At 43.7% G+C, this 12,081-nt stretch overlaps 1 protein-coding gene across 2 annotated transcripts in view; it reads left to right on the plus strand.

Moving 5' to 3' along the window:
• The first annotated feature begins 1,305 nt into the window (after positions 1-1,305).
• Positions 1,306-12,081, plus strand: part of PCDH11X (protocadherin 11 X-linked) — a 770,886-nt gene continuing 760,110 nt past the window's right edge. Inside the window, exon 1 of one of the 2 annotated variants that reach the window (XM_036270521.1) lies at positions 1,306-1,697. The gene's annotated coding sequence lies outside the window, so the exon portion shown is untranslated. The remainder of the gene's footprint in view (positions 1,698-12,081) is intronic. The other variant, XM_036270518.1, reaches the window with a different exon arrangement.

Below are 12,081 nucleotides of genomic sequence, written 5' to 3' on the forward strand. Positions count from 1 at the left end.
GAGTCTCCTTCCAAAAACAAGCAGAGCACTAGAAAGATAAGTTTTTGTTTTGTTTTGTTTTCTGTTGGTTAAGCACGAAAAATATATTTTCCCCTAAAGCCCTGCACCTTTCTGGAGAATAATTTAGAGAATTCACCTGGTTCATTCTCTGGCCTCTGGGCAAATTTAAAGACTTGCACCTTGGAGCAAGAATCAGAGTGGACCCACTGGGAAGGTTTTAGTTGTCGTTGCTTTCTGGTTTTAATTCCAAAACAGAACAGGGGATTTACCCCTTCTTCTAGATACCTACGACCTATCCGAGCCATAAACCAGCCACATTGCCCTTGGTTGTTTAGTGGCCTTCTGAGACCTGGCATCCCGATGTCCGCCTGGGCGTCGCCGACTAGGCAGCTGGAGCGCGCTGGCAAGCAGCAGTCTTGCGGCTCCGGGCAGGGTTCTTCTCTCTCTCGCCTCCTTTACTACCTCGGAAACGCGCTGTCCACACCCGCGATGCTGCCCGATCCCAGGCAGCGAAGCGGCTGGACCCGGCTGAACCAGTCCGACGCCACCGACCCGCTTAACGCTCTCTCGTACTTGCTCTCTCGGGTAGCCAAAGACTCCATCTCCCCCTTCCCAACCTCCCCGGAAGATCAATCTGAAAGGCAAGCGAAGTACCAGACCTGGCTCACAGTTGAGTGTGATATATGCAGGAGACACAGTCTCTCTGCTCCAACTGCGGCTTTGCCGGGCTCCTGCCCCTATTTCCACCAGTCTGCCTTAAGTATCCTTTGTATGAGAAAATGGAGCTGTTGGATGCTTGTTCTCTAACTGGAGTCAGGGCGGTCAGCGGGATCACGAGAAAAGCACACATAATAAGAAAAATCAAACTTCTGTAAGATAATGTGAATGAGTTCAACTTAAAGAGAAGCCCAAGAGAGCAGCCAGCGGAGGACCAAGCGGAACCATGTGTGCCCTCGCGTCTGCTCTGCAAAGCGGACACCCCAAAAGCCACGCGTTCTCCCCAGGAGCGGGTCCCGCACGCGAGTGTGCCGCCAGCACGCCTTCTGCCGCCTTCTCGGGCGAGGAACAGTAACTTCCTAAGCTTACCTCCTTGTCGCCCCCGCCCTTCTCCCCGGTTCCCCGTCAGCCGGGAGGGGCCGCCCCCAGAGCGGTGGGAGATGTGGGGTGCAGGGAGTGGGGACCAGAGGGGGGTACCCAGCAGTTGGTGCTGCGCCATCCCCTCCCAGCAGGCGGCCCAAGCACTGGTTCATTTCTCTCTCCCACTCCCCAGCCCCCGCGCTCCACTCGCTCACCCCCCTTCCTTCCCCCCTTTCCCCCCTCTATCTAGTCCCTCCCACTCGCCATTGAAAAGGGCTGGCTCGGCACTGGCTCCTTGCAGTCGGCGAACTGTCTGGGCGGGAGGAGCTGTAAGTCTCAGCTGCACGTAGCGGCCCGCGCGGCAAAGCAGAAAGCAAGCTGAACAGAGTGCACTGAGTGGCAGTGGCAGAGGCGACACCGGCGGCACAGGCAGCCCAGGCACCCGGGGCTGCCCAAACAACCTCAGAAGCAACCTCCACAACACCGGCTGCTCCGCGGACTGCGAGCTGTGGCGGTAGAGCCCGCTACAGCAATCGCAGTCTCCGTGGAGCCGGCGCAAGCCTTTTTCTCTTTTTCACTTCCCACTTCATTCTACTCTAGAGGCTACAATCACAGGGTAAGTATTGGGACGGGTGCCAGCAGAGTGCGGCGTGCGAGGCGTGAGTCCCGCACTTAGTGCGCGGAGGCTTCCTGCTGCCTGTACCTGGGGTCTTGACTGCAACCAGAGTGGTTTCAGAGACGCTTCTGGTGTCCTCCCTTCCCCCTACCCCATCTCTTTCCTGGAGGTAAGAGAAAGAGCAAACCTCGGAAAGAAGCGTAAATAGGATATATTTTTGGCACTGCCGCCGCTTGGCTTGGCTTGGTTACTTTGCGAAAACTCTTACTTCCATCAAAAAAGTGTCCGCGCATGAATTTCCCCGACATTGGCCGTGCAAAAAGGTCTTTGACTTGAACGGATACAGCCAGCTTCAGGAAAGCTGACAGAAACTCTAAGCTTGGGGCAGGTGCTGAGAAAAGATCACATCCCTCTAGGGCTAGCTGGTCGGAATGGTCAGAGCTGAGAGGCAATGCCCCCGAGCCCTGCGCCCCTCTCGGAACTCGCGCGGCTATGCCCCGCTGGCTCTTACCTCTGGGGCTTTGAGGTTTGGGTCCTTGCCAGGCTGGCTCTAATCCTTGGGGACCCGACCCCTGGCGCACAGCGATGGAGAGCGCAGCGCGCCAAGGAGCGCGCAGTGTCCCCCAGGCCCTTCTGCCTGGCGTTCACCTCCCCGCCCTTCCTTCCCGCCCTACTTACCGGGTTGTGCTCAGCCAGTACCTGCTGGATGTGGAATAATAGTAGGTGTGGAAAATTCTACCTAGCTAAAAAACAAAAAAACAACAAAAAAAAAACGGCATTCTTTTCTCATTGACAAATATATATATATATATATATATATATATATATATATATATACACTTTCTAAGAGCGTAGCAGAACGTAAGAGGTTTCCTCTTTTTCTAAAGCAATGACTTTTAATCCCTTAGCCATAAAATGCCTACCTTTCCCATAAATGAATGGCGTTTACTGAGATAGAACAGAAAAAACAGTTGGTCTCTCCACAAAGGAATTATTTTAAAAGTGCGTAGCCATCAAACGGTCCCCTTTCCCGAAAAGAATGGCCTCTGAATAAGAGCGCCCTCGGAAAAGGTGACTTTTGAAAAGCGCGTAGCCGCGAATGGATCCTTTTCTTTAGAGACTTTAGAAGAACAGAGAGGCAGTCTGCCCTGGGCTGGAGACAAGTCTTATCTAGGAGCGCTTACCTGCAACTTGTCTTCCTCCCCTCGCAAAGAAAAAAAGAAAGAAAAGAAAAAGAAACACGGGGGCAGGGGGCACTTTCCAAGAGTGTATAGTTGGAACCACTTCCTTTCCTCCCCACAGGAAAGACTTTTATAGCTCAACTGAAAACTGGCCTTTTGGCTTCCAGAATACATTATTTCGCGCTTGGCTACTTTGGCCGCCTTTGCAGTTTGGGGTGCGGGGCGCTGGAATGCGTGTGTGGAGTGCGTGTGAGCGCGCGTCTGCGGGAGGGCCCTCGCATCTCCGAGCAGGTACCCTTCCAAAATGTTGGCTCCGGGGCTGGGAATCGAAACTTGCGCCACTGCGGCACACACCCACAAAGCAAGGATAGGAGGGGAAAGGGCTAAGACAAAAGAATACCGAAAATTAAACAGAAGGAACAAAACCAAAGCAAGTCCTTGTGTGCAAGCATCCCCCAAAGGGCTTGAAACCTGGCACAGGACCTGTTTCTGTACAAAAGAAAGTGTGGCGAACAAAGTGTTTAGAATGGGGATCGACGGAGAAGGGGGCAGGAAGCACGCGAAGGGGGTGATGGTGTTAAAGAGCCGCTTGCATGCTCTAAGCGCTGCAACAAGGAAACAACCTGAGGAGCGTGCAGAGAAGAATTCTAAACACTGAGCATGACACCGGTGAAGGTAGCGGCGCTTTTGGACTAAAGTGACTCGTCCCCCTCCCAAAACAGCTTGAAAGAGGTGTGACTCCAAAAAGATCCTTGCGGGTACCTTATGAACTTGGTACAGGCTAAGTGGAATTCCACTCTAAATCTTGTTTGAAACAAACTTGCACAATCACCGGCGGAATAGCAGTCTCAGGGTTGCCCTTTCGTGCACGCGCACGCGCGTGTGTGTGTGTGTTGGGGGGACATTTGAAAGCAAGTCGAAGTAATAGCATTTGTACATGTTTCCCCCTTTCTTGCCTTTGTCTGGTTCCTCCGAGGAAGCGCGGACTGCGTGCGGGCCGTTTTGACGAATGAACCGGGACGGACGTGCTAAGGTCTAAAGATACCTTTCTCCCGTGGCCAAATTAAAGAATTGCCGGGCTCAGCTCACGCGGTCTGAGTCCAGCCGCCACTGCCACCGCGCTGCGCTTGCCCAAGCGGCCAGGGAGCGTCTCCGCGAGCATGGCACCAGAACCCAGTTCTCCAGTCGCCTTTGCACGGGCAGCCCCTCCTTCTGGCAATGATGTCAGCCCCTGAGAGGCTCGACGGGCCGAGGGGAGATCCGGTGGCTCGCCCCGGCCGGGAGCGCGAGCAGCCCTGCCTGGCGCGCTCCCTCTGCGCAGCCGCCCTCGCTTCCTTTCGACCTCCTTCCCGCGCTCGCACCCTCGGCCCCGCCTTCCAGCCCCTTAGCTCCCGGGAGGCGCGCGGACCCGCGGGAGGCGGGGGAGGCCACTGCGGGCCGGGCCGCGGCCGGTTTGGAACCCGGCGATCAAACAGATTTTGGGGCTTCCCGAACCCTTTTCCCCCTTTTCCTCCCTTTCCCCGCCCCCGTTCTCTCCTCTTTTCATTTTGCACCTTCACTGTTCACTGCAAATTTACTTATTTAGCGGCATTTTGGAGGGCAAGTTGGTCAGATGAAATAATCAGAGTTACCAGCGTTCAATTTCCGCTGTTTTCTCTCCTCCCCCGGTGAGCAGGCAGGGGGACAAGAAGACCGGCGTTTTTAAAATCCCGTGGCTGCCTCTTGGCTTGCAACAGAGAAAGCGCCCTAGAAGCCAAAGACGTGGTGCGGTGGGGGATGGGACCAGTCGAAGGCGATTTCACTGGGTGGGTAGTCTCCTTCACTGAAAGAAGGGACTGGAAATTGGGAGTTGCGGACAAAAAGATCCCGGGAGCTGCTGCCGCAGGGGAGAGGCCACCGTGCCCTTTATTGTAAGGCTGCGCACTCCCTGCTACCGACCGCGCGCCAAATTGGGAAGATTCAGAAATGGGATTTTACAAGACCGAAGCCCTCTGCGGCTTCCCTCCTAAGTTTGCTCTTGGTGTTTTAAGGAACAACCCCTGCTCTCCCGAATTTGAGGCTAGCCCGTTGTCCCTGATTGCGGACAATTCTTTTTTTAGCTCGGAGAGAAGGACTACGGCGGGGAGTAGTAGGAGAAGGTTGCACAGGGCGAGAGGGAGGGGGTGGAGGCCGGACGCGTAGTGGCAACTGGGCCTCGGAACTGAGTGACCTTCCCAAGGAAATACCATTCAGAAGGGATCGCAACGAACTGCTTTCTTATTGTGCTTTGATTTGGGGGCAGGGGGCTTGGGGGAAAGGGAACAGGAGCAAAGAATTCTTTCCATTGGTTTTGTTTCCTTCTCTTTGATGGAAGGCTTTCCCTTAGATGATGTATCAGCAAAGGCTGCAAGCTTAAAGTTGCTCTGCGTTTGAAATATTTCAGTGGGAAGGAAACTCAGACCTAGCATAAACACGCAATCATTTTCTAGCGTTCAATCATTTGGTAAGGGTTGAAAGAAGTCCCTTTTTTATTTTAATCAACCGAATGAGATTCTCATGGGCCCCCAAGTAATGGTGGGTTTGTTAGCTGGGAGCCCTGACAAAACGGACTGCAGGTTTCACATGATTTCTTCTCTTGACATTAAAACTTTATGTTTTTTGCGAGATAGAAATTCCTGATAGCTTACAGACTGCTGGTGGCAGGAAGAAATCTGGTAAGAGATTTAGAAAGCAGAAAATTCTCCTCCTCTCTATGCAAGCAGTCCAGGAGAGCTTTTAGCCAGGATTTATAAGGTTCTTGGGGAAGGGAAGGGAGGCACACCGACAAGGAGACTTTATATAAACCACTGGCTTTAAGCTACATTGATGAAATAGTATGGCTGCCAGGGTTTTCTGTTAGTGAGAAGGGATATTATTCAGGGACTGAAAATCTGAAACCTAATTTTCTCCAATAATCTTTCTTCGAATATTTTCAAGGTGCCATCCATTTCGCCAAAAAAGCCACAAACCTTAATTAATCACCTACTGTGCCAGACAATGTGCTAGGCTCCAGGGATACAAAAAGAGAATATGGAAACGTGGCTTGGGCCTCTGTGAGACCAGAGACTTTTACAAATTTATGATACAATGTGATAAAGGCTCTAATTGAGCATAATGGAGGGAGGAATTAATTTGTGCTAAGAAGCTGAGAAAAGATTCATCAAGAAGGGGTGTGTCTCTGGCTTAAAAAATAGGCATCCTTAGGTACTGGCTAGCCAGGACGTAGATTTGGAAGAGCCTGACATAATTAAGTAAAGAAAAGTGTTGGGGGGTCTTGTTGTCCCACTGTGGAGTTTAGAAGTATGTGTTTATTTGGTAACGTAGGCCAGCCGCCTTTGAAGATTTTTGAAGCAGGTATCTTAAAAACAACAATAAAACAAGGTGAGAAAATGGGGCAGTTGGTGGCACACAACAGAAAAAAAAAAGTGTTGTTGCTTGTCTTTAAGTGAATATTTGAATAAACGAATGGATTGGAATGGAGAGTGGAAAGTTAAGAAGATACTGTAACATACAGAAAAGAGGACAAATCAGTAAAGAGGACCTAAAGTAAATCAGTAGAAGTAAGAAAGAAGACTATTCTGGGGAAGAATTTTTTTTTAGGCATAGTCATCAATTTACTTAATCTTTGTACTGCACTCATCTCAAATTCCCAGCCTTCTACAATCAGAGTAAACGCCTTGCCTTCAGACACTTGCAAGTACACTGACCTCCGCCACACCCCTTTTTCCACATACCTCCCTCAATCATCTGTGTGTCCTGTATCATCTTAGCCACCCGTAACCACTTCAATTCCCTCTACCAACAATTAGAGGTCCTTAATCTTGTTTTTCCCTCCATTTACACACTAGCAAAACACATCTATCTCTATTGTTTTTCTTTTCATTAGTCTTCCATCTCTGCTCCTTCCCTGCATTAACTACCTAGGTAATTTCTTCATTCATTTCCATTTTATTTTATCTTTCCCAATAACCACATTGGTCTAGCTTCCCCTTCAGTGACCTCAAAGAAGCTTAAAAAAAAAGGAACCTCTACTTCAAACTCACAGATTTTTCAAATTTTCCTCACCAAGGAGATTTCTTGCTTGTCTGTGTGTGTCTTTTGCTGTCTTATTTCAAACAAGATTTATAATGGAATTCTTCAGATTTGTTATATTTTTTTATTATGCCTGCAAATGTTTGTTTTTCTTTGGATACAACTAAGGATTTAAATATTGTACTTCGAGGAGTGTTTCCAAATTGTCTGAATTTCTCACCACACTCCCAAATCTTTTTCTCTACATCCCATTCCTTCTGGTGTGTCTTCTTCCCATGGGTCATTCCTTTTATGTTTTCAGTAAAAGTTTCTTATTTTTATTCCCCTCTCCTTTTGCTTTGTGGGATTGTCATAGTGGCTCCTATTTAAATATTTTTAGAGTGTGCTTCCCTTAGATGGACTTTCCCACACACAGGATTTTAAGGACTTATCAAAGCATGTTCAAACCAACGTATAAAGTTACTATGTCAATTTTCAGAGGCAGAGGAACCCTTATTTTTTTACTCCCTTCTTAGAAAGTTATCTTGTGTGTGTGGAAAAGGGGCAATTCTCAGAGCATCTTTTTCTCTACATGTAGTGGAGTTGTCTGAACATTTCTGGGAAATGGGGAGGAAAGCAAGAGCATGCCATAAGTATAAGCAATACAACCATTTATCAATGACATATGCACATTTTACCTTTGGGAAAAAAATAAAATATGTAAGTACATTTCATCGGATTTGCTGTATATTAGAACATTCCAAATTACGTGTCATTATCTGAGCAGAGTTCTAGTATCTGAAGACTTTATTGACCATTCAGTATCCAGAATGAAGAAAACTAGGTAAGATGCCTTGATATTTCAGACTGGCTTGCAATGTTTAAATTAATCCAATCCTATTTGAAATGGTGTCACTTTTCAATAGAAAACTCATCTGGAAGGCACCGTCTCTAAATCGTGCTCATCTTTTGTTAGGAGAAAACATCAAATGACCTATATGCCACGGTCCCTCCATTTTCATGCCCTGTGCAAAATTGATTGTAAAGCTCAGGTTGATCACATGGAGAAAGCTCTTTTAAGGTGAAAAGTGTCTTTTAAGATTTGGTTACACCTGTGGAAAGACTGCATTCTCATTATCAAACAGAAAAAAAACATTTTGTAATGATGGTTTTTAAATTAGAGTGACTTGGCAGAAATCATAAATGCTGCTATTATCTTTTGCACTCAAAATTCTCAAGTAATCAAGAACTTAAGCTGCCCTTTTAATTGTCTTTAACACATTAAGCATCAAGCCATTATAATAACATTTGAAACTGAGAGTGACAGTAGCTGTTTGTCATTTCCAGCCCAGATCTGAAATAGTGTTTTTTTTTTCCCCACCTAATCTCTTTAAAGTGGATGTGTAGATTTGGGAAAACAAAAAGAGGAGAGATAAAAGATAATAAATCCTGGGAGAGGATTTTTCTCTCCTCAATTCAAACTATTTTATTAATGTAAGGTATATTTTAGCATGACAATAATGAAACTAATTTACTGATGGATTTTAATTAAAATATATGGAAATTCATTTCTTTTTTAAATCCTTAAGTGATGAGAATGCAAATCGAGATTTGTACTAATTTTGCAATTAATTTACTGCCATATGAAATGAAAACAAAAATTAAGTTTTCTGCCACACTTTTATTTTAATTCATTCTCTTTAATATCTTTAATTTTTACCATATCCTCTATGTTATATATTTTTTAAGAAAATATATTATTTTACTCTAATAAAAACTTCGAATAGAAAAAGAAGGCATTGTTATACCTATTTTTTAATGGGAAAGCTGAAGGTCACAGGGGTAAAATCAGATCTCTAAGGCTTTGCAGTTAGCAAGAAGGGAAGCTTACACAGAATTGTTGGTTTTCAGTTTCCACAACAGGGCTTTTCCTGATACTCTGCCTTGCCTCTCTCTTATTTTTTGCCGTATATTTTCTCAAAATTCTGAACGTAAACATAAAACAAAATGTTCCTTGGATTGAAAAATAAAAATCTCAAAGATGAGTATGTTCAAGATTATTTAAGTTTATCAATTAACTGACTACTTGTGTCATATTGTCCTCCTATTGAGCCTTTTTGCACTAATCCTGTAAAAAGTATATGATAAAATAGGACTATTGAAATTTAACAGTACACGATCATAGATGTTTATACACTTTCTCTGTTTTATTTATAAGAATAATTCAGCCCATCTGGTGTGGCTCCGTGGATTGAGCTTCGTCCCATGGACTGAGAGGTGGTGGTTCGATTCCCAGTCAAGGCACATGCCTGAGTTTCAGGCTTGATCCCCAGAAGGGGTCATGCAGTAGGCAGCCAATGGATGTTTCTCTCTCACATGGATGTTTCTATCTCTCTCTCTCAAAAAATCAATAAAAAAATATTTTTAAAAAGAATAATTAAAATTATGACCCATCATAATGACGCTCCGTAAAGTTTAATTTTACTTAATGTGGCAAATATTTAGTGTTATAGCTTAATTCATTTTTCTTTTAGGATATCTATATTTTTATATACGAATTATTTTAAGGAATATTTGCCAATGATTTTTAAATATATTTCAGATATTCTTCTGACATACTATCTTTGAAGTAACTTGTTTTGGGAAATCTATTGCATGTAGGTTTGCATCACATCAAACAAAATGACATTAAGCTCCCCAAATGCCAATCATTTATTATTGCTAGGTTTTTAAACTCCTGTATCCATTGGTTTTTGGTATGGGGAAGTTAGAGTGAAGGTTTATTTAAATTGTATAAATAAAAAGTATTTTGTGATTTATATTTTATTAGTATTTAGAGAATGATCACGGGCAAATAACTTCATCTTCCTGGAATACAGTTTTCCCAAGAGTAAAATGAAGAAATTATAAATTATTTAAGGTGCTTTCAAATGAAAAAAACCTTTACGCAATGTTTTACCAAAAGCAGCAGACATCTAAAGTATTCTTTCCTTTTCCCTTGGTTCTGCAGGTATAACCAGTTTAACTGCATTTGATCTATTAATGACCAATAACTAAAGACCTATTGCTTTTCTAGCATTGCAATATTTTAGATATGAAAGTTCAACTGGGTTGTGAAGAAATTTAAGGGAATACTTGCTTTAAGAAGTTTACATTCTGATTAGGCAAAAACGATCAACAACAACGAAGTAATATATAGTCACATTAAAATAAATTAAACAAATATTACGCCAGGTGGTATATTATGGTACACTGAGTATGGTCCAGGTTTCATAAACTCTGAAAGTGGAAGGGACCAGAATGATCTAGTTCACGCCTTCATTTTATAGAAAATACGGCTTAGAGATGTGAAATGAACTCATGTAAGGTATTAGGTGATAGCATTAATTAATTTACTTCATGGCCTTACCTGTTCTCTACTTTGCTCAAATACAATAACAGTTTTGAAACTTATCAGGAAGTTCAATATATCCAAGACTTGTTTATTTCTTTGGCTTTATTAACCTAAAGCATTTCCCAATCTTATTCAGATATAGAAACTACTGTTTTCCACACTTTGTTTTGAATGTAGATTATTAAAAACACCTCTTGTGCATATTATGTCATAAAACATGCAAAATGTTGTATTGACATGAAGGCCAAGAAAATAAACCAAAGTAGCAAGGCATTCAATCATATAAATTGTTTAACTCTTTAAAAATGACTTGAAAAGCCAGTTTACTTAAGATGGCAAGAAATATACATTCCTTGAAGGATGGTTTTATTTCTATAAATGCATATTTAACTAAAGTCTAAAATTTGCATTTCCTTGAAGGCTTAATCTAGTTTGGAAAATATTTAAAATTAGTTTCCAGTTAAACTTTGGTCTGTTTGCTGGATGATCGTATTGCCCATGGTGAGGTGTACGTGTGTGCGTCAGGAAGTCTGAGTAAGGCAAAGGGACGCACACAGAATATGCCAAAGCAAAGTGTTCCTTTATTCCCTGAATAACCTTACACAGATTTATTTCACTTTGTGGCAAAGGGAAAGGAATGGAGGAAAAGGGGAAATCAAGTAGAGAAGAGAGGGATTGGTGATAGGACTTGATTTTCAGTTTAGTGTGAAATTCGCAACGGCTTTGAAATTGCTTAGGCTGGCTTCTCTCTGTCACTTCAAATACTGTGTATTTGAGATAACTGTTTTGAAATAACTGTTATTTGATAGGTGTTTGTTAGTTTTACTAGCATCGAAAAAATTAAAAACTTGTAAATACATTACATTTGCAAAAGAGAGACTTATAAATGGGCAATAAACACACACACAGAAACATACAAACTAACAGAATAAATGTTTTACGTGGGAGCTTGATCCATGGTCATAGGCAGGATGTTCATTGTCTTCCTCAACAGCAAGAAAATATTTGCTGAGTCTAACAATGATATTTTAGCCTTAAGTCTGGTTCTACAGTTCTTATAGCATTGTTTGTCTTGCACCTTTTCTTAGCCCATGAACTCAGTTTTAATACCAAGGAGATAAAACAATTTCAATATATGCTGGTTATTTTATAATGTGATGAGAGCAAAGCAGGATTATTTGAGGGAGGGAGTTTGAATGCATTAAATAGCATATGGATTCTTAACGAATGCCTTATAAGCACACACAAGTAAACAAATAGGGGAATGTAAGTCCATTGCTTTAAAAATATAGCTGGAGCCCTGGCCAGTTTTGCTCAGTGGTTAGAGCGTTGGCCTGCAGACCAGAGAGTCCAGGGTTCAGTCCCTGCTAAGGGCATGTACCTCAGTTGCAGTTTGTCCCTGGCCCCAGGTGGGGTCGTGTAGGTGGCAACCAGTCAATATGTCTCTCTCACATCAATGTTTGTCTCTCTCTTCCCCCCTTTCTTCCTCCTGCTCTATCTGAAGATAAATGCAAAAATGTCTTTGGGTGAGCATTAAAAAAAAATGTAGCTGGAGAGTTATAACAGAATCAAAGCACTTTAGAAAGAGGGCCAATACACAATTTCTAATCAATCACCATCAAGGCTAATGACTTATTTTAAATCAGTTTCTAGGAAGTTAGATTCTATCCCTGTGGGTCTCCACCTTTAATGCGCACACCAGTCATCAGGGAATCTTGTTAAAATGTACATTCTGATTCAGAAGAGTCTAGGTGGGGCCTGAAATGCAGCATTTCTGCCAAGCT

This window comes from Molossus molossus, unplaced genomic scaffold (assembly GCF_014108415.1).
Source record: "Molossus molossus isolate mMolMol1 unplaced genomic scaffold, mMolMol1.p scaffold_m16_p_2, whole genome shotgun sequence".
Lineage (NCBI taxonomy): Eukaryota > Metazoa > Chordata > Mammalia > Chiroptera > Molossidae > Molossus > Molossus molossus.